This window comes from Rhinolophus ferrumequinum, chromosome 7 (assembly GCF_004115265.2).
Source record: "Rhinolophus ferrumequinum isolate MPI-CBG mRhiFer1 chromosome 7, mRhiFer1_v1.p, whole genome shotgun sequence".
Lineage (NCBI taxonomy): Eukaryota > Metazoa > Chordata > Mammalia > Chiroptera > Rhinolophidae > Rhinolophus > Rhinolophus ferrumequinum.
Window position 1 is genome coordinate 76,398,882 of NC_046290.1, and position 20,424 is coordinate 76,419,305.

Below are 20,424 nucleotides of genomic sequence, written 5' to 3' on the forward strand. Positions count from 1 at the left end.
TTAATAGCAGGCAAGTGGAATTTAAGTTTAAAAATATTATTTGGGATAAAAAGTAAAACTCTTTGATAAAAAAAGAATAATTTACCAGATGATGAAACAATCAAGAACCACAGAAGGATGATTAACCAAATCACAGTCAAGAGGGAAGATCTTTTAACTAACAAATCAAGCTGACCAAAAGAAATGAAATTAATGAGCTTAATTGAATTGATCTATAGGGATCAGAGCTTCCCACAAGATATCGACCCCCATAAACGATACAAAGTTCAGGGCAGGTAAGGTATGGATTATTGTAGTCTGTCATTGTAGTGAGAGACTAATATTAACACTAATCGTGAGAGGATATTAACACTAATTGTGAGAGGATGTGAGGCAAATAGGCACTTTGATGTATTGCTGGTGGGAGCTGAAATTATTACAACCGTTTTTGCAAAGCTATTTGGCATTATCAATGTTTAAGATATGCATACCCAGCAATTCTACTTGTAGGTATATGCCACAGAGAAACTTTTATGTATGTGTGTAAATGGATATGAACAAGAACATTTCTTGCAGCATTTTTTGGAACGTGGGAAAAACTTGAAGTAACTTAAATGCGCATCAACGGAAAATGGGTTTACTAAAATAAAATTCTGGATAGTTAAGTGATCTAGAGTTACCCTATTAATATGAGATAAATTACAAATACATACTGTAAAGAGAAAAAAGGGAGGTTGTAGAATAATAAGTAGAGTGTGATAGCATTTAAAACTTAAAACATGCATGCACAGCAATAGTATATATTATTTATGGATACATACTATCATGGTAAAAATATGAAAAGATGCATGGGAATGATGTACAACATTTATAGTGTGATTTTTTCCAAGAAAGAGAGAAGTAGACGTCCAATACTTTAAAATATATCTATACAGTGAGTACCATATATTTTTTCTTGCATTTTATATATCTGAATGAGTACCATAGTCTATAAATCTGTTTATGGATATAAATCTATTTATAGAATTATTTATAGAAAATGGGTAGGCTTACTTATGTCAAGTTTATACAAGTCTAAGAAAATAATCTGTAGTCACTAGAATGGCACATGAAGGTGTCTGCTGACAGTTTTCAGAATTGCTGCGATTTTATCAACAAGCCAACAAGCTACATTACTTGGGAAACCTGGCAAATGGGAACCACGTGTTGGTTTTAGCTGAGTTGTCCTTCATTTTATTTGCGGTTTATAAATAGTACACTCACGTTAAGTCAGGTTTGCATGGCTTAGGTAGAATTAATCAGTCTACAGGTATCCCTTTATTGAGTGTTATATCTGCAAGTTTCTGTAGGACATTCGAAATAAGTATAAAATATTTCCCCTACACTCAAAGAACTTAAAATCTAATTCTAGAGATAAGACAAACAGAGAAAAATACAAAATCAAGTGTGGGCTAACTTGTATGTCATAAGAATTTAGAAAAGTTGGAGATCAGGATGAGCTCTGATAGCAGTTGGTCAAGCTTCATCAAGTAAGTGAAATCTAAGCTGGGCTTTTAAAAATGAGAAAAATTGACTCTGGTGCAGAGATGGAATTTAAAAACAAGACTTTTCTTGGGCTATGCTTTATTTCCAGATCTAAGGAAAATTCACTTCCATCAGCTATTTGCACTGGATTTAAAAGCAGCTCAACACGTAAACATTGGGGTCCAGTGGGGAACCGTGGGGCTGGACAACTTAGTGCTGAGCTCTTTCCTTGCCCCAATTCTTTACTAAGTTGAAAACTGAAATGAGAGCAAGGATTATGCCATCCCTCTTTCTGTCTGTCTGAAGCCTACTCAGACATGCAAAAGTTAATACAAGAGCTCATACTAAAGTTTACAGGACATGAGCAGCCAGGATTCAAAGGGCCTATGAATTGCAAAGTCAGGCTTGAAATCTACTCTTCAGTCTCTCCTATCGCATTCTTCCCTTTGTTTTCCTATGTCTGTTTCTTGTCTTTGTTGTCTGGCTTCCTCTGTTCACTCATCTTGCACAGAGCTCCAAAAGGCAGCCTTGATCTATCAAAAATTTATATGCACATTCTTTTTGCTTTGGCAAATCTATTTCTTGGAGTTTATGTTGTAGATATACTTGCACAGGTGTGAAAAAATAGATGTGGAAAGATCTTTGAAAAAAAAACCCAGAAGCAATCTAAATGTCCATCAATAAGGGACAACATAAATAAATTATGGCATATTTATTCAATAATATATGTGGTAGATGTTACTAGTGTTCACTCATATTTCTTGATCCCTTTTCATTGTGAGTCCATGGCAGGAAGACTCTTTCCTGCCACTTTGAGGTTGGGCATGCTGATGATGTGATTTACTTTGGCCCCTGAAATTTGCAAAGCATTTTCAGAGCCTGTGTGAGGTGTCCTGTGCTCCCTTCTGGTTGCAGCAACTGTAGAGGGAGAGTGGCGAGACACAAGCAGCCAGAGCGCTGAGCCTTCTCAGGGAGGACAGCAGATTCACAGGCACAATAAATAAGGTTTTGTTGTATAAAGCCACTGAGATTCTGGTGGTGTTTATTATCAAAGCATAACCCAGATCATCCTGACTGATACAGTATACTATGCAGGCAATAAAATGGATGAGATAGATAGATATATACTGACGTGGAAAGTGGAAAAGACAAGGGACATAACTTTCTGTAGAATTATTTTATTTATGATTTTATAAAAATGTTATCTATAGAAAAAGAAAGACGGAGGAAGTCTTCCAGCTTAAAGGAGACTAAAGAAGCACGACAGTAAAATGCAATGTATGATCTTGGATTGAATTCTGGGCCAGAAAAAGTTATTTTTTTTTCTTGCTATAAAAGACATTAGTGAGATAATTAATGAAATTTGAATAAGGTCTATAGATTAGATACTAATATTAAATTAATGTAAATTTCTTGATTTTTATAATTATGCTATGTTTATAAAGGAAAATGTCCTAGTTTTCAGGAAACATGCATTGACATACTTGGTGGTAAAGGGCATAAATATTTGCAATCCAATTTCAAATTGTTTAGAAAAAAGTATATATAGAGAGAGCATATGTGACACAATGCTAATGTTTGAAGAGTCTGGGTGAAGGGTATGTGTTTTTTTGTGCTATTTTTATAATTTTTCTGTGTCTGATATTATTTCAAAACAAGAAGCCAAAAATATATTTTTATATATGTATATATGCTGTATATGCTTAGAAGTTTTTTTTAAAACTATAAAATATAGTTATATCTGGTTAGGTGGATGAGTAGATGAGACTGGAATTCTGGGGTGGAAGGGAGACTTTTACTTTCTTTTGGGTACCCTTTTATTCCGTTTGAATTCTCCAGAAATAATAAATGTTTCTTGTTGTTTTTAGACACACAGTTTTATGTGGCAGCAATAGATAACTTCTATGATACACCAGATGACCCTAGCAAAATATAGACTGCTACAAAGGAAAGACGATAACCTGAACCACAACTGAAAAAGTAAGAGAATTTAATAAGATTCAATTATGGCATGTAAAAGAATTTCTGGCAACATTAAGCATAATTTTCGAATTTTAAAATTTAGTACATAAATTTAAAGAAAGAGTGGTCATGTTGAAACCTGAATTAGTGGTCTGGAAAGTGAAAGAAAGATTTTGAAATACAGAGGAAAAAAATAATGGAAATGGTGAGAAAATAAAGGCATGAAAAAGGGATCCTGGAGATACAACGTGTAAGTAATAAGATTACCGGAAGGAGAAAAAGGAACAAATGGAGGAGAGGCAATAATTGACCAAAAAAAGGAAAAAATTTATCTAAGCTAAAGAACAATTTGAATCTGAAGATTGAAATGCCTTACTGAATTGCAATCAGATTGATTAAAAAATAAAAATAATAACCAAAAAAAACAAACATATACTTACACATAAGCATATTCTGGTAAAATTCCTGAACAACAGGAATCAAAAGTACTAATCTTAGAATCTATTGAATAGAAAGAGAAAGTTACTTAAAAAGAAAAAAAATCTCAGCCTGACATTAGATTTCTCATTAAAAGTCTGAAGCTAGAGAGAATGAAATAAAACCCACAGATTAAAAAAAACACAAAAATAACCAAAACACTCTACCAAGACTCTTTACCCAGCTCCGATACCATTCATATGTTAGGGTGAAGGAAACATCTGTGTGAATCTGCAAAGATTCAGAAACACATCCCAAAATCTCCCATCGTGATACAGACAAACAAGTGAAACCAGAACTGGGGCCAGGGTGCCAGCACAGGTCTTCTCTACTGCGATGTGTTAAGATCCAGAACTTCTCATGTGCACATTCAATATAAAATTAACAAAGATGAGTATTAAAATCCCAGCAATCACTTTTTATCAAGGTGCAATAATTAAATAATAACTCCTATAGCTGGTGGCAATAGAGGTGAGTGCAGGAGAGGGCAGGCTCATACCTTATGTTTGAAACAATGAATCCAATACAGTCCATTGGGGAAGCAATCTGGCAGTACCTATTTACAAATATGCATACCTGTGCCCCAGTAATCTCACTCCTGTGAGTCCTGAGAAATACAGGCACCAGTACGTTAACAACAGGCATAAAGGACTTATATCGCGGCACTTACTGTAAGAACAAAAACATGGAAACAAAGTATATGCCCATCAATAGGGAAATAATTGACTAAATTGTGGAATATCCACATCATAGAATATTAAGCAACACAGAATGTTATATATTTAAAAGAATGAGTTAGCTCTCTACCAATTGACTTGGAGAGAGTTTCATGATGTATTTTTACTAAGAAAGGAAATGCAGATAATTTTATAACCCTTCTTTTATTTTGTAAGACAATGAGGAGGAAGTTCCCATGTTTGTGTTTGTCCGATTAAAAGAATAGGAAGAAGGTGTGCAAGGACACACAGAGGTTGTGCATTTGCTCGGAGGAGGGAAAAGACTCCTCTTTATGGAGGAGAAGGGAGGAGAGAGGAGGTAAGCTAGACGAGGACATGAGCAAGACAGGAGAGGTAAGTAATAATTCTGTCAGTACTTCATAAGCCTAGCACCTGTACAGAGTGGGCTGGTGCTTTGCAAATAAAACTTGAAATTTGTGAAAACTAACACATGTTTTCGTATAGCTTTTACAGAGCTCTGGCAAAATGGCTGTTTTACCTAAATTAGGGGTGCCTGCTGTACGTTCCAAGTTTAGCAATGCAAATTCTCTTCTGTAGAAAATTATGTAAACAGATTTTAATGTAGATACTGAAACAAAGCCAAACCAGCAGTACTTTTGAAACCTGGCAGTGTGCCAGGTCATTATTTGCTATTCTTTATCAAACAGATACCTTTGAAGAAATGGCACCCAAAAGTCAGAGGTAGATAAGCTTTAAGACTTATATAACTTTGGAAACTGTACATTTATGGCTTACATACCCCACTGTCATGAAAATAATGATGTATATTGGCAAATGTATGGAAATTAACTCTCCATTTTTGCATATTAATATGGCTTGAGCTTTTTTTTAAATTTTTATAGGGGTGGCTTGAGCTTTTTAAGCTTAGCAATTACATACATTTTTCAATTTCCAGAGTGAGTCTTTCATTGATTTGCATGAATTTTTCATATTCTAAGTTAGGAAAATTCACTCGTAGAGAGTCTTTTACTAGTGAAAACAATGAAGCTCATTTAAATACTAAAATAGAGGGCATTCAATTTTTGCTTAAAAAAATTTCTCAGTAAAAATGTCTATATGAGTGATAAAGTTTTAATGTATTAATGCTCTTCCTGGACATTTTGCATTTTTAGAAGGGAAAAAGCTTCAAGAGAAAGGAATAATATTCTAAAATGATATTTCCAACATTAGTGAAAATGTGGATTTGGCCCCTCATGGGCAAGGAGCCTTCTATCATGCAAAAACCTGGAACCAAGAGCAGTAGCCCTGACCTTAAACCAGCTCCATTCATTAGAGCCCTACCAACAAAGGCCAGATGTGGACCCTCCCCGTTTGATTAGAACAATTACCAAAATCTCTTTGTTTCCAAAGTGATTTTCTTTTTTAAATTTTATTGGGGAATATTGGGGAACAGTGTGTTTCTCCAGGGCCCATGAGCTCCAAGTCATTGTCCTTCAATCTAGTTGTGGAGGACGCAGCTCAGCTCCAGTCGCCATTTTCAATCTTAGTTGCAGGGGGCGCACGCAGCCCACCATCCCATGCTGAATTGAACGGGCAACCTTGTTGTTGAGAGCTTGCACTCTAACCACCTGAGCCATCCGGCCACCCCTCCAGAAGCTCAGCGGCAGCTCATTGTCTTCAATCTAGTTGTGGAGGTCGCAGCTCACCAGCCCATGTGGGAATCAAACCGGCAACCCCATTGTTCAGAGCTCACACTCTAACCAACTGAGCCATCCGGCCACCCCCCAAAGTGATCTTTTATTACTCTCCCTCTGACTCAGAAAGTGTAACCCCTCACCCAACACCCGCCTTCCAATTCCACACCCCTCCCTCCAATTCTGGTTCTGCTGAGAGCCATGCAGACCTGGTGTTTGGACATGGCCTCCTGGGGAACAGTTTGACTTTCCACTCTCTTAAATGGTCTGTTTTGATCCAGATTCCACCCCTCTCCTTTGTAGGGCCATACATCAGCCTTCATAGGTTGACAGAAAGCTGCAAGGCATGTGAAATTGTAATCTTAAGGCTGCATGAAGAGTGTTAAATTGAAATGGAGCCTAAGTTTAGTGATTCTTAAAGGTTAATAGTCCTATTAGATCCATTATGTGGAAACAGTGCAAGCAGGTGGTCAAGTTGGTACTCAGTGTGGCTTCAGTCTGTGGCACTTGGAGAGGCAGTGCCAAATTCTGCATCTCAGATCTCGTTCAGGCTTTCCTCTATGTCTTGTTGACTCATTGTTTTTTTAGAGGCATGAATAATGTTAACCAACTGTCTGATTCAGCTCTTCCCAGTTGGACCTATGAGACTGTTTTTTGCAGATATCATATTTTATTCATGATATATTGATTTTATTAGTGTAATTATGTTTTCCTGGTTTCAGAGGGCATTCTTGTTTCGGGCCCAAGTTGTGAGTTCTAAGCGCCCATCTCCACCCCAAGGTCACCCTCTTGCTTTGGACTGCTGCTCCCTCCTGCCAATCATCTCTTGCTCTCTTTTAACATTTTTTCATGCTCTTTGTTCACCTATAGCCATATACTCCAAATGTAGGTATAGACCTCTTCCTTGATTCCCCAAAGCACAACAAGACTAGACTTAGTGTATTAATCAGGACTCAGGGTTGCAAGATACAGACATTCAGCTCCAACTGGTATCAAAGAGCAACACCACCACCATCAATAAAAGAAAACACACTGGCTAAGGTAATGGCAGATCCAAGGTCTACACGTGGTTCCAAGCTCAGTGGGATTCCAGGGCTCAAACAGCGTGATCAGAAATTGGTTTCTCTTCATCTCTTACTTCTGTTTCCTTTGTTTTGGTTTTATTCTCAGGTAGGCTGTCCGGAGTAACAGAGAAGGCACAGAATCTCCAGGCTTCTCTTCTTAGCACTTTAGCAAGCTGAGCAGAAAAAAGGCATTTCCCAATAAGTCCAGCAAATATCCCAGCTTTGGATTTTTTTGAGCCTGGCTTGACTTCCTAGCTTAAACAATCACTGTGACCAAGTCTCTTGGAGATTGGGGGCTAGGATGAAGGTTTAGGGGTGAGGAATGGAACTCACCCAAATACATGGATGAGAGTGAGGCAGGAGTTACTCCCAAAGGAAAGTAGCTTTATGTTACCAGAGGGTAAATGGATACTGAGAATTAAAAAAAAAAAAAAGAAAATTTAGTGAGAGAGAGAGAGAGAGAGAGAGAGAGAGAGAGAGAGAGAGAGAGAGGGATGCTCATCACACCACTACACTTGGATATCAGCAAAGAATATTACTGTTGCAGAAAAGAAAAAATATCCACTTTAAAACTAATGCACACTGATAGCCTGGTTTCTAGATCCATCTCTGCAGAGGGCTGCTACACCAGCTGTCACTCTCCTCAGGCCCCCAGTGACAGGGGAATCTTTGAGAGAATAGACGATAGATGTAGGAATCCCAAACTTAAACTCTACCCATGGTGGTAGCCCTCAACTATACCCTTTTATTTCTTCAAAAAAGAGAGGAAGCCCTTCCTCTCTACTCCTTCTCCCTTCCTCCAACATTATAATCCTCTTTCTGTACAGCCTCAACTCCACTTAAAGGAAGATAAAATTTTGTATCATTTCACAGAGCTCTTTACCTTCCAATTGTCTCAAATGCTTCAGTCTGTAATTGTTTCAGGCCTTTTTGTATGATCAAAAGGCCTACTGAATTTTTTTTTTTTCCAAATCAAAAGAATAGTCTCAAACCTCAAATGATAACTGCCTTTGACTCCAGATAAGGAGAAGACTGCTTATGTGAGTTTGGACTACTGTCTACATATAACAGAAAAAAAAAAAGAGGAACCCAATATCATGGTTTAAATAAGATAGACGTTTCTCTCTCTGCCTCTAAAAGAAGTCTAAAGATAGGCACTTCACATCTAGTTTGGTGGCTCCAAAGTCATTAGAGACCACAATATCTTCTATTTTGCTTCTCTGGCCAGGTGGCCAATTGCTGGCCTCAGGAAGGAGCAAAGAGAAAGGCATGAAGAAAAGACTGCCACTTTCTTTTGGAGACTTCCCAGAAGTCCCGACATCCCAACAAGATGATGTGTTTACATCATCTTGGCCAACCATAGTTGCCACATCTAGTCAAATATAGCTCTGACAAGGGCCAGGAAATATAGACTTTTTAATGAGTCATTTCACTGAGAAGAAGTGGGAGAATGGATGTTGGAGGAAGCAGCTAGCAGTAGTAGTGGCGTCACATGGTTTATGGTTTATGACTTCTGGCCGCGAAGGCAGCTAGCACTGGCTGCCCTGCCTCCCACTGTGCTCTCTGGAGTTGCAGGAAGCCTTTCTGCTCTCCTGTGCATTGCTTTCAATCCCTTATTTGAGTATATCTTGCTAGTCTATCGATGTTCCTAAAATTTAGTCTGTACAGTTTTTTATCAGACAGTATGTTTGACAGCTCTGAAAAATAGGTTTTGGTGATTTTAAGTAATTGTTCATAAGTTCCTAAGCAAAACTGAGAGGGAGGCATGTAAAAGTCAGGAAAAGGTCTTCATTTGGAATATATATCAATATTTGACACCCAGACAGAAAATACCAGCTATAAAAGGACAACATGAAGGATCCTTATGGTGATGAAAATGGTGTGTCTTGACTGTGTGGATGTCCATATTGTGGTTGTGATATCCTGTTACCACCACACCCTAGTTGTGATATCCTGTTACCACCACACCCTAGTTGTGATATCCTGTTACCACCACACCCTGGTTGTGATATCCTGTTACAACCACACCCTGGTTGTGATATCCTGTTACAACAACACCCTGGTTGTGATATCCTGTTACAACCACACCCTGGTTGTGATATCCTGTTACAACCACACCCTGGTTGTGATATCCTGTTACAACCACACCCTGGTTGTGATATCCTGTTACAACCATACCCTGGTTGTGATATCCTGTTACAACCATATCGTGGTTGTGATATCCTGTTACAGTTTTGGAAGGTGTTACCATTGTGGGAAACTGGGCAAAGCGTACACCAGATCTCTCTTCTTGCAACTAGATATGAACCTACAATTTTCTCAAAGCAAAACTTTTAATTTTACAAAAAGTCAAGAGCATTTCTTTGTAAGTTGTATCTCAGTGGACATAGAGAAAGTCTACAGAAGAAGGTCACAGAATGTGACAAGCAGAGTAATGTTTGGCGGTGTTGGCAATGACTACAGAATAGTGAAGAGAAGGCCAACCAGAAAGGGGAGGTTTTCATTATGTGGGATCGGTTTTTTTTTCCGAGATCTGAGTCATTTAAACAGAAAATAATGTAATAACCAGAATTCCTTAGATATGGAGTCCTATGTATGGCAAAAGACTCAGTTTTCAAGTCTTGCTCTTGCACTGAAAACATGAATCAGCAGATATGATGTCAGATTTCTAAACGGACAAAAGGAATGGATACCCTCTGCTGGTAGACATAAAACACACTTTTCGTGGTTTGGATTCTGGTTTCCCTGTAAATCTTGGAACAGTTAAGACTGCCCAGGCCTGTCACAGGTGGAACCTCTGTCTGGGGAGTGATGAACCCAACTGTGGACTGTGAGCCTCATGTGGATCACGTGGAATCGAGCTAAGGGGCCACACTGAACTGACTATTTCAATAATGAGTGACTGGAGGAGTACTTGGATTTGTTTGGTATTTTTTTTTAACAAAGCCTCTTCTTTTAAAGAATTCATTATAAGACATGCTATGACACAAACAGCTTTTCCAATTAAGATGCTTACAAGGTCAGTTAAAAAAAGAAAAACAAACCAGCCTCCAGCATCTTACTCAACAACAAAATTTATCCAAAGATTCAACATAGTAATTAGTGTGAGTTAGTAATTTAGTTTCTGAAATTTTAATTCCCCCCACCCTAATCCCTTCGTCCAAGAAAGGGAATTAATAAGAGGATTCTTAAGAACTGTTATAGAGATTGTATTTCTGAGTTGTAAAAAATTAAGAAATTATTTTCAAAAAAGAAAAATCCTGGGCGGCCGGATGGCTCAGTTGTTAGAGCACGAGCTCTCAACAACAAGGTCGCCGGTTCAATTCCCGCTTGCGATGGTGGGCTGTGCCCCCTGCAACCAAAGATTGAAAACTGGACTTGGAGCTGAGCTGCGCCCTCCACAACTGGATTGAAGGACAACGACTTGGAGCTGATGTGCCCTGGAGAAACACACTGTTTCCCAATATTCCCCAATTAAAAAAAAAAGGAAAGAAAAGAAAAATTAAAAAAGAAAAATCCCAATACAATTTTCTTTTTCCTGATTTGTCCTTCATGCAGAAGGAAGTTGCTTACCAGTAGATTAGAGCTTTTGTATTTGGGTCCCCTTTCAATGGGAGGAGTCCCATTCTGGGTAAAACCCATCAAAGCACGGGAGTAAAACAAGTCAGAGGGTCAGAGAGGAGAGGGCAAAAGAAAAGGAAAATACGAGTGTTCTAGAGTTCTAGCATCTGGACTTGTTTTGTGTATCTATATATATGTATATATATATGTATATATATAGTTTTGTGTATATATATACGTTTTGTGTATCATACACAAAACGTATATATATGTTTTGTGTATCTATATATATGTGTATATATATATATGTATATATATAGTGACAAAAATGTATACACATTTTAAGAAAGTTAAAAAACTATATCAATATTGTAATACTCAATATATACTGATAACAAAAGATGAATATAAGTCAAATGTTTGACTTCAACAATTACAAGAGATGCTCAAATTGGTTACCATCAGCATCCAGACACTTCTGATTACGGCGAACTACTGCTTGAGCAACATTGACTAGTGTCCACTTGTATCGCTGTGTATGCTGTTTCAGTTTCTTCCCAAAGTACCGCCAGTGTAGCCAGTTTTCTATGGTACATCACATCCTTTAAGGTCCCTAGGTAGAAGTCAAGGGGTGTTAAGTCAGGAGAATATGGGGGAAACTGCACCTCTTTGTCCTATCCATTGTCCTGGCAAATTCTCATCAAGGTATGGTGGTCTCTCATGGTGGTCTTGCACTCCTCGAATGACAACTGTGCTTTGCCTTTTTCTTTGACTGTCCTGCCTGTTGCACGGTGACGCTAGCATTCATTTGATTAACACCATCTTTTGAATGACATCTTTTGAGTCATACTACACATTGCTACCGTAATTCAATTCAATTTCGAAAAGTAATACATAGATAACATCACTTAAAATGTGTATACATTTTTTTGGCACCCCCGATACATGTAATATATATTTATACATAATATTTTTATGTTTAACATACACAGTTATATATTCCATATATTTACTATAGTATTTATATTTATAATATTATTGTGTATTATATATATTTATATATTACATACATTATATAATATATATCTAATACACACACACACACACACACACACACACACAGAGCAAGTGAGCCCTGTAATAATTAGGATTCTTTGGTGAAAGTAACAAATACCCATTTGACCTAAAATGAGTTTTCCAACAGATTTATTTTCCAACAGATTTCTATGCAGAGATTCACTTTTTTTAAAAAGAGATTCATGCTTACTCATATTAAGATTTGCCTCTCATCACCTCCTCCTCAGTAACTTTAGCACATTTGGTGACAACTTACTCATTTGTCTGTTCTTTAGTTAGCAAATGTTTATAGAGTACCTACCATATGTCAAAGACATTCTAAGCCCTGGGGATTCAATGAATAACGGAAAAGATTCCTGCTTTCTTGTAACTTATAGTGTAGTGAGAGAGAGGGGAAAAAACTGATGAAAAAAATCAATTTGAAGAAGCATAGTATGAAGGAAACAAAGGAATGTAGTAGATAGTAACAGCGGAGACTCTTTAGCTAAATTAGTCAGGGGAGGATTTCTGATGAGGTGATGTTTAAGCTGTACATAAAGGATAAAAATAGTATCATGGAAGGAGATGGACGGCATTCCAGGTTGAGGGAATGATATGCAGTAAGAGCTTGGAATATTTGATGAATTGGAGGAAGACCATTACTGGTGTGCCTATACTGTAGTGAGAGAGAGAGATGAAAATGGGACATAGAATGAAGCTAAAGAGACAGCAGGTGCCCCCTCGTGTAAACTCTCCTAGGCCATAGCATGGAGCTTGGATTTTACTCCAAACATCATGAAGATTTTCTAGCAGGAGAGTGATATGATCAGATTTATGGAGGTTTTTTTTTGGTTGTTTTTTTTTTACGTTTTATTTATTTAAGTGTGTTTTTCCAGGACCCATCAGCTCCAAGTCAAGTAGTTGTTTCAATCTAGTTGTGGAGGGCGCAGCTCACAGTGGCCCATGTGGGGATCGAACCGGCCATCTTGTTGTTAAGAGCACCGCGCTCTTATCAACTGAGCTATCCGGCCGCCCCAGATTTATGTTTTAAGATGATCATTCTTGCTGCTCTGTAGAGGATGGATTAAAATAGGGTAAGAGTGGGAGACAAGAGAACAGTGGCCTATGGAAGTAATCCACATGACACATGAGGTGGCTCGGACTGAGGTGAGGCAAGTTGAAGTGGAGGAAAGGTTGTGGATCTTAGATAGTGTTACAGGTCGACTGGACAGGACTCACTGATGGACTGGACGTGGTAATGTGTGAGAAAGACAGGCATCGAGGTGCACTCTGAGCTTTCTGGTCTGAGCCACTGGATGGCCAGTGGACGTCAGTTGGAATGATTTGGGCCCAAGTAACAGAAAGCTTTGGCTGAAACAAAAAGAAATGTATGGGTTCCAGTAAATTCAGATGTAGGACAGGCTTCGGGGTTCATTTAACTCTGGTAGTTCTTGAAGCGTCTGGCTCTTGGCTGAAAACCTCTATGTGATTATTAAGCCCTAACTGTAGGCAATTACAAAAGCTTACCTGGCATGCCTCGTGGGATTAGCTGCTTTCCCTACAGAGACCGGGTGTACAGCCAGCGCGTTGCAGGCCTCTCTGACTCATATGTTTCATGTAATTGCATTCCTAGCCCCAGGACCTTCAATCCTAGGTCTCTTGATCTGAGGCCTTGGGCAGAGGACTTCTTCAGGCTCCTTTTTACAGGGGAAGGAAGAGTACTTTTTCCACTCCTAGCCCTTCCCCCTCAAAGCCCTCCCTCCCCAGGATCCATAAAACTGCTGGAGCCTTTTGCTTAGCGAGACCACTTCCAGTGGCAGGTAGCTCTGCACTGATCCACTCGAGACCTTGATCAGTGGCCCATTTCATGGATAAAATGGAGGGAACCTGCTTTTTCTGGTTTTAACCTCTTGTTCATACCATCATAGTAAGTGATAAAGGCTTAACTCTTTCATTTTGGTTTTGCTGGCTTAATCAGCTACTCTGACACCTGACAGCTGTCTCTCTCTTTATTGAATGTGATCAGTTCAGGATATGATGTTTGGAACTACTAGGGCAATCTCACCATCATCCTGAGGATAAAGGTAACATGTGGAGGAGGGCAAAGCTGAAAGACCTGTGGAGAAACGGAGCCAGAGCTGTCAGGAGCTCAGCTGAGCTGGGAGAGGCCATTTAGCACATTATTTTTTTTCTTTTTAGAATTCCATGACAACTTGGTTTGTTGTGTTAAAAAACAGAACTCAGCTGAGCAAATCTGAAAATCTAATTGGCTTTATTGATTCATGAATTGAGCAGTATCCCATCTAGCAACTAGAAGGGAGCTCTGAGGGGTTGTACAAAGTGGAAGGATTTTATAGGAAGAAGGCTGGGGCAGGGGAGCTATTAATAAAAGAAAAGAAAGTATTATTCTTGGGTATGGACATCTTTCCTTTGGAGATTTTTATCATGCAGATTGCCTCTTTTTTCTATGGGAGTTGAAGAGGGCCCATGTGACAGATTAACTTAGTGGTGCTTGACCAGAAAATTCCAGACTGGTTGATTAAATTTCTGGTAGAGGTTGAAACTCCAATTAGATCAGCTATTAAATCTAGGTTTGGTGTCAATGGGCTTTTAGCACAAGTGATGCCATTTTGAGCCTGTGGTTTTGTTCTTTAACAGTTGTGAGGAATATTGTATTTGAAAAGAATTTTCTACTATGCTTCACAGACATTAATAATTATTGTGTCATTCGTCCTAAAGCAGAATTCCTGCTGTGCGTTTAGAAGAACTGAATTCTAGTCCTGGCTTCATTATATACAGTGATTTAATCATTTAATCTTTATAAATCTGTTCATCTTTATAAGCCTCATTAATCTACCTGCCTATCCCATGTAGTTATAAAGACTAAATGAGATAGCATATATTTTAAAAATTTAAAGGTGATAAACAAAAAATTTTAACTTCCACGGCAGACAGTTTTTTTTTGTTTTTGTTTTTTTAAAGAAGGTTTATTAGGCCATTGGTAGCAAAAAAAAAAAAAAAAAAAAAAAAGACCAGCCTTTGGGAGTGGAGCCCAAAGCAGCCCCAGCATGGCTAGCTAGGTAGGAAAGACAACACGTCCATTGTCCCAGAGTTTTGTAAGTGTTTTTATACATCAAAATGGGGAAGAGGGGATCTGAAAGGATTTACATTAGCTATAGACAATGGAGTGGGAGAAGGTGAGTCCCAGCTCTGGGCTACGTGCGCAGCTTGCAAGGAAGAAGTGGCCACTCCTGTGGATTGGCTGTGGGCAGCAGATTGGAAAGTTCACGTGTAAATAAGAAGCAGAGGCTCCTGGGGTTCTGTGGCACCTGGCTGTTCTCTCTTTTGGATAGTTGAGGAAATAGCCACTTGGAAATTAATCCTAATTTCCAACAGACATGCAGGAATGTGAGCAGTCTTTTGCCAGGGCTGGTCCATAGCTGTCAATAGGCTAACTGTTCTGTCTCTTTCTCTCACTCTCTGACTGCTATAATTTTAATTTAAAACATCTCAGAATTTTTTTCTTATCAAAAGTTTTGAGCAACCCAATTATTTAAAAACTGTATCAGTATTATAATTTAAGAACCCTAGCCGTCAACCCCAAACTCCAATTTATTTGCCTTTTATCCAATTTATCCTTTCCCCTCAACTCCAAACTCCAATTTATCTGCCTTTCTCAAGCTTCAGGGTGCTGGAGCCTGTGGACAACTGGATTTGAATGAGGCCTTGGGTTCTGTGTAAGTCATGGCTCAGAGGACTGCTCTAAGGGCTGAGCTACTGTGAACTGGCCCAGTTTCTAGAATTGTGTGTGTGAGGACGGAGGGGTGTATGGGGAACGGGTGGGAAAGTAGTTAGGTAGATGTTTGCCCTTAGACATTTCTGGGACTCTTTGTCAGGGAGATTGATTTAGCACTGTGGGAGAGTTTGGGGAAATTCTGTGGTTTAGCACTGTATGAGAGCTTGGGGAAATCCTGGCCCCTAAGAGTCAAAAAAGAAGTTGTATAGCTTTTTCTGAGCTGAGAGACTAGAAAGAGGTAAAGGAGCAGGAAGACTTCCTCCAGGTCCTTCAGCAGGCGCCTGGTCCTTCAGCAGGGGCCTGGAGGAAGTTGGCCCCTTGGGGGTAAACAACACTTTGCTTTCCACTATTGTTTCACTGCCATCATTTAGAGTACCCTAAAAACCAGATTTGAGCTCCAAGTGGACAACTAAGAAAAATAGCCACTAAGGTGTCCCCCACTCTCTTGCCAACAGAGAAAAGAAGTTCAGTTAGGACAGAGGGAATGCACACCCAGCAAAACAGAACTACCGTGGGGGCTCACCCTCACCTTATTAGTGCATTCTACCATGTTGCCTGGATGTCTAACTGCTAGCACCTGCATTTCTTTGCCTGAGGGCTTTTTCTAGCCACCAGAACTCATCCTGCAGCCTATGTGGTAGAATGGGGTGAAGGCCCCAGGAGCAGCCCTCAACCAACGGCTGGTAGAAGTTAGTATATAAATATTCCATGTTCCTCACCCCTGGAGTGGGATAACTGTCAGGTGTGTTTTATATTGTCCTCTAAATTTTCCAGCAGGGTTAGCCCCACTACCCACAATGCTGATTTCCATGATAATAATCCTTTTGTTGGCTTTCTTCCCTTCCTTAACTCACTTCCCTGCTCTGCTAGCCATCCATCTCAGGGTCACGTCCCGTATAAACTTCTCATACTCAACTCCTTGTCTCAGGGCCTGCTTCTTAGGAAACCCAAACTAGACCTTACTGTGCCAATGGGGACTGAATAAAGTGAATGGAATACTGTCGTGCGGGGTGTCAGGCGGGGTCTGTGGGGTCTCTGCTTCCGCTCCCCACACAAGAATGCAGGACATGGTGAGGCCAAAAAGGAACACCCACGGAGCCATAGGTAGGGGAGTCATACCACTATACTCTCACTGGCAGCTGGGTTGGAGACACAGGAACCAGGAGCCACACAATTCTCAACCCTCACTGCGCCGCTTGCAGACTCAGCCACCATCTTCTTGCTAGCTCCCCCTTTTTTTTGCTAGCGTAGCCACAGCAGTTATATTAGTGGCCAATTGCTCACTGGTTACAGCTGATGGCCAACTAGCCACAGCTGATGGCCATTTGATCACAGTCGACGGCCATTCACTACCTGAGCCAGCACCTTTCTATATGAGGCCGAGAGGCTGGAAACTGCTTTTTGGGGCTCTGTCTCCACACTCCACCCCTACAGGGTCTCGCCTCACAATCTACGCGACAAGCGTCTTCCGCGAGGGGCCCTGTGCAAGGAGCCTGGAGGTGAATGCTATTTCCTGGACACAGCCAAGCTCTCTGGTCACAGCCAGGGTTTCTCAGGGCACCACCAGTACTTCTGGGCACAGCCAGACTTCCTGGGCTTCTTAGGGTACCACCAGTCTCCCCGGGCATAGCCAGGGTTTCTCAGGGCACCACCAGTACTTCTGGGCACAGCCAGACTTCCTGGACTTCTTAGGGTACCACCAGTCTCCCCGGGCACAGCCAGGGTTTCTCAGGGCACCACCAGTACTTCTGGGCACAGCCAGACTTCCTGGACTTCTTAGGGTACCACTAGTCTCCCCGGACACAGCGAGGGCCTCTCAGGGCACTGCCACTCTCTCTGGGCACAGCCAGACTTCCTGGACACAGCTAGGGCTTTCAGGGCACTGCCACTCTCTCTGGGCTCAGCCAGACTTCCTGGACACAGCCAGGGCTCTCAGGGTACCGTGCTGGAACAACAGCGGCTCACAGTCAAGGTGCTTACATATTCTTGATGGCGGCCGGTCAAGACACAAAAGCAAACATCCGCCAGTTCCATTACATGGTGGTATGTTCCCAGTCAAGCGGTCCATTAAATTAGGGATGGAAGGCAATTCCCCATAGTCCATAGTCATTCGCCAGGGCTGTCCTGGGGGTGAGGGATGACCTTGACCTCACCCTCAGCTCCCACGGAGGACTCAGCAAGCCTTTCCTCCTGGGACTACAAGTCCTGCATCCGGGCTGCCTCAGCAAGCACTTTCCAGCCCACGGGGCCGCAACGACCTTCGCTTTCTCCAGCCTTTGCTGGTTGGGGAACCGTCCACGTCTTTCCACCCCTCCACGGGGTTCCAGCTCTCAGGCAGCTGTTCTTCCTGGTCTTCCTGCAACTGAGTGTTCATATGCACAAACTGCTCCACTGCCCTTCAGGGAGCTTTGGCCGACACCGTACCCTGCTCACTGCGCCATGTGTAGTGCAGGGCATCCTGCCGACTACGCCATGTGTCATGCAGGGTGTCATGCGGGGTCTCTGGTCCCACTCCCCACAGAAGAACACAGGACATGGTGAGGCCAAAAAGGAACACCCACGGAGCCATAGGTAGGGGAGTCACACCACTATACTCTCACTGGCAGCTGGGTTGGAGACACAGGGACCAGGAGCAACACAATTCTCAACCCTCACTGCGCCGCTTGCAGACTCAGCCACCATCTTCTTGCTAGCTCCCCCTTTTTTTTGCTAGCGTAGCCACAGCAGTTATATTCATGGCTAATGGCTCACTGGTTACAGCTGACGGCCAACTAGCCACAGCTGATGGCCATTTGATCACAGTCGACGGCCATTTGATCACATTTACTACCTGAGCCAGCACCTTTCTATGTGAGGCCGAGAGCCTGGAAACTGTTTTTTGGGGCTCTTTCCCCACAAATACTCCAGCCTGTGTTCACCGCTTTGAGCGCCAGAATACTTCCAGCTTGGCCTGTGTGCATGAAAAGGGGCTATGTAATAAACCTGACAAGCTCAGGGGCCACGTGGCAGGCCTGACCAGCTCAGTGCCCAAAAGTAACCACACAGGATGGTCTGAGCACAAATTCCTACTTGAGCTGGTCATAGTGGGTAGGCACGTCCCAGGCCTACAACTTCCTCAGCAAAGGTCAGTCTTTATCTTAAATGAGCTCGGCCGCTTGTTTTTATGCATCCAGGATAACATACCTTTGAAATGTCAGAGTACTTTTCTTTTCCTACCCCTCAAAGACTTGCTGAGGGCACTAGAGCACAAGCCTACCAGAGCATGAGACCACAGAACCCCTCACTGTTATCCTGTTCCCAGCATACCATCTTTAGGTGCTGTAAATGTTCATTATTAACTAACTTGTACCCACCGATGTAAAAGAAGTACATGCTTCTCCATTTGGCCTATTTATCCAATCCTAGAGATTTCCTTGCTATGCTTTCTCCCCGCTCCTTAATCTACCACCAATGGATTTCATGCACCTTCCTTATGTATTTTCCTTTGATTTTAATGTATCTAATAAGCTACAAAACTGCCATTCTCAGGAGCATTTAAGATCTTGCTCCCCAGCATATGTCGTCAGTTTGGCTCAAATAAACTCATAAAAATTCTCCACAGGTTTGGATGTTTCTTACATCGACACCTGGAAGGATTTTTTCTTTAGGGAGTTTGACCAGCTGGAAAGAATGACCTATAGATACTGATGCCGTGTGTTCCCAACCAACAACCCAGCCAGATCATTCTACATTGAAGCTCTCGGGAAACCAGGCCCACCCACATGCTGGGGACTTCCAATCAGCTTATAAGCACTTGACTCCAGTTTTTTAGTTCCCTACTCTCAAGTGTGAGTGAATACAGTCATACCTTGGGGGTATTATTGCAGGTTCCATTCCAGACCACTGCAATAAAGTATTGCAATAAAGTAAGCCATCCTCTTTTTTGCTGGGGCGGGGGGGGAGGGGTGTCTTACCTTCAATTTGTAAAACACGCAACATCTGTGAAGCTCAATAAAGCAAAGTGCAATAAAACAAGGTATGCCCGTAGTTGAGGACCGCCAGAAAACTTCTAATATTATAGACGGAGACCTAATTAATAGCAAAAAGCAGCTGAGAGGAATATGAGACTATTCAGGAAGAAGACTTTTCCTCATAGGGATAAGAACTCTATGAAGTAAGCATATGACACCACAACAAAGAGATTGGAAAGAACAAAAGAGAACTCTAGAAAAGTAAAAAGTCTTTACACAGCTAGAAGATAAATTGAGGAATTCTCTAACAAAAAGCAAAACGACAAAGATGGAAAACAGGAGGGTAAAATAGATAACAGGACTCTTATGTAAAGTTTGGACTTGATCCTTCATCAGAAGCTGAACACATGGTACCCTGTTCATACCTGAACAGAACGAAACAGAACTTGGGCAGTTGTACAGGCCAGGAATGGCGTAGGAGGTATTGGTTAGGCAGCTTCTGTACTAGTGAGGAGAAATAACGCGAACCTGATGTAAATATGGGCATTTGGACAGAAATGTAGAGAAATGATGGGAGATTAAATGGTAGAACAGACTAAACTCATGACCCGAGCAGGGTGTGTGTGTGTGTGATGCAAAAGGAGGAAGTAAGATCTCAAATGGCTTGGACTCCATTTAGCGAGA

At 41.0% G+C, this 20,424-nt stretch overlaps 1 long non-coding RNA gene across 2 annotated transcripts in view; it reads left to right on the forward strand.

Moving 5' to 3' along the window:
• Positions 1–19,704, forward strand: part of LOC117024844 (uncharacterized) — a 32,218-nt gene extending 12,514 nt beyond the window's left edge. The window contains exons 3-4 of one of the 2 annotated variants that reach the window (XR_004423530.1): positions 3,372–3,483; positions 19,392–19,704. This is a non-coding gene — a long non-coding RNA (uncharacterized LOC117024844). Of the gene's footprint in view, positions 1–3,371; positions 3,484–4,835; positions 4,967–19,391 lie in introns of those variants that run through there. The other variant, XR_004423529.1, reaches the window with a different exon arrangement.
• Positions 19,705–20,424: the final 720 nt, after the last annotated feature.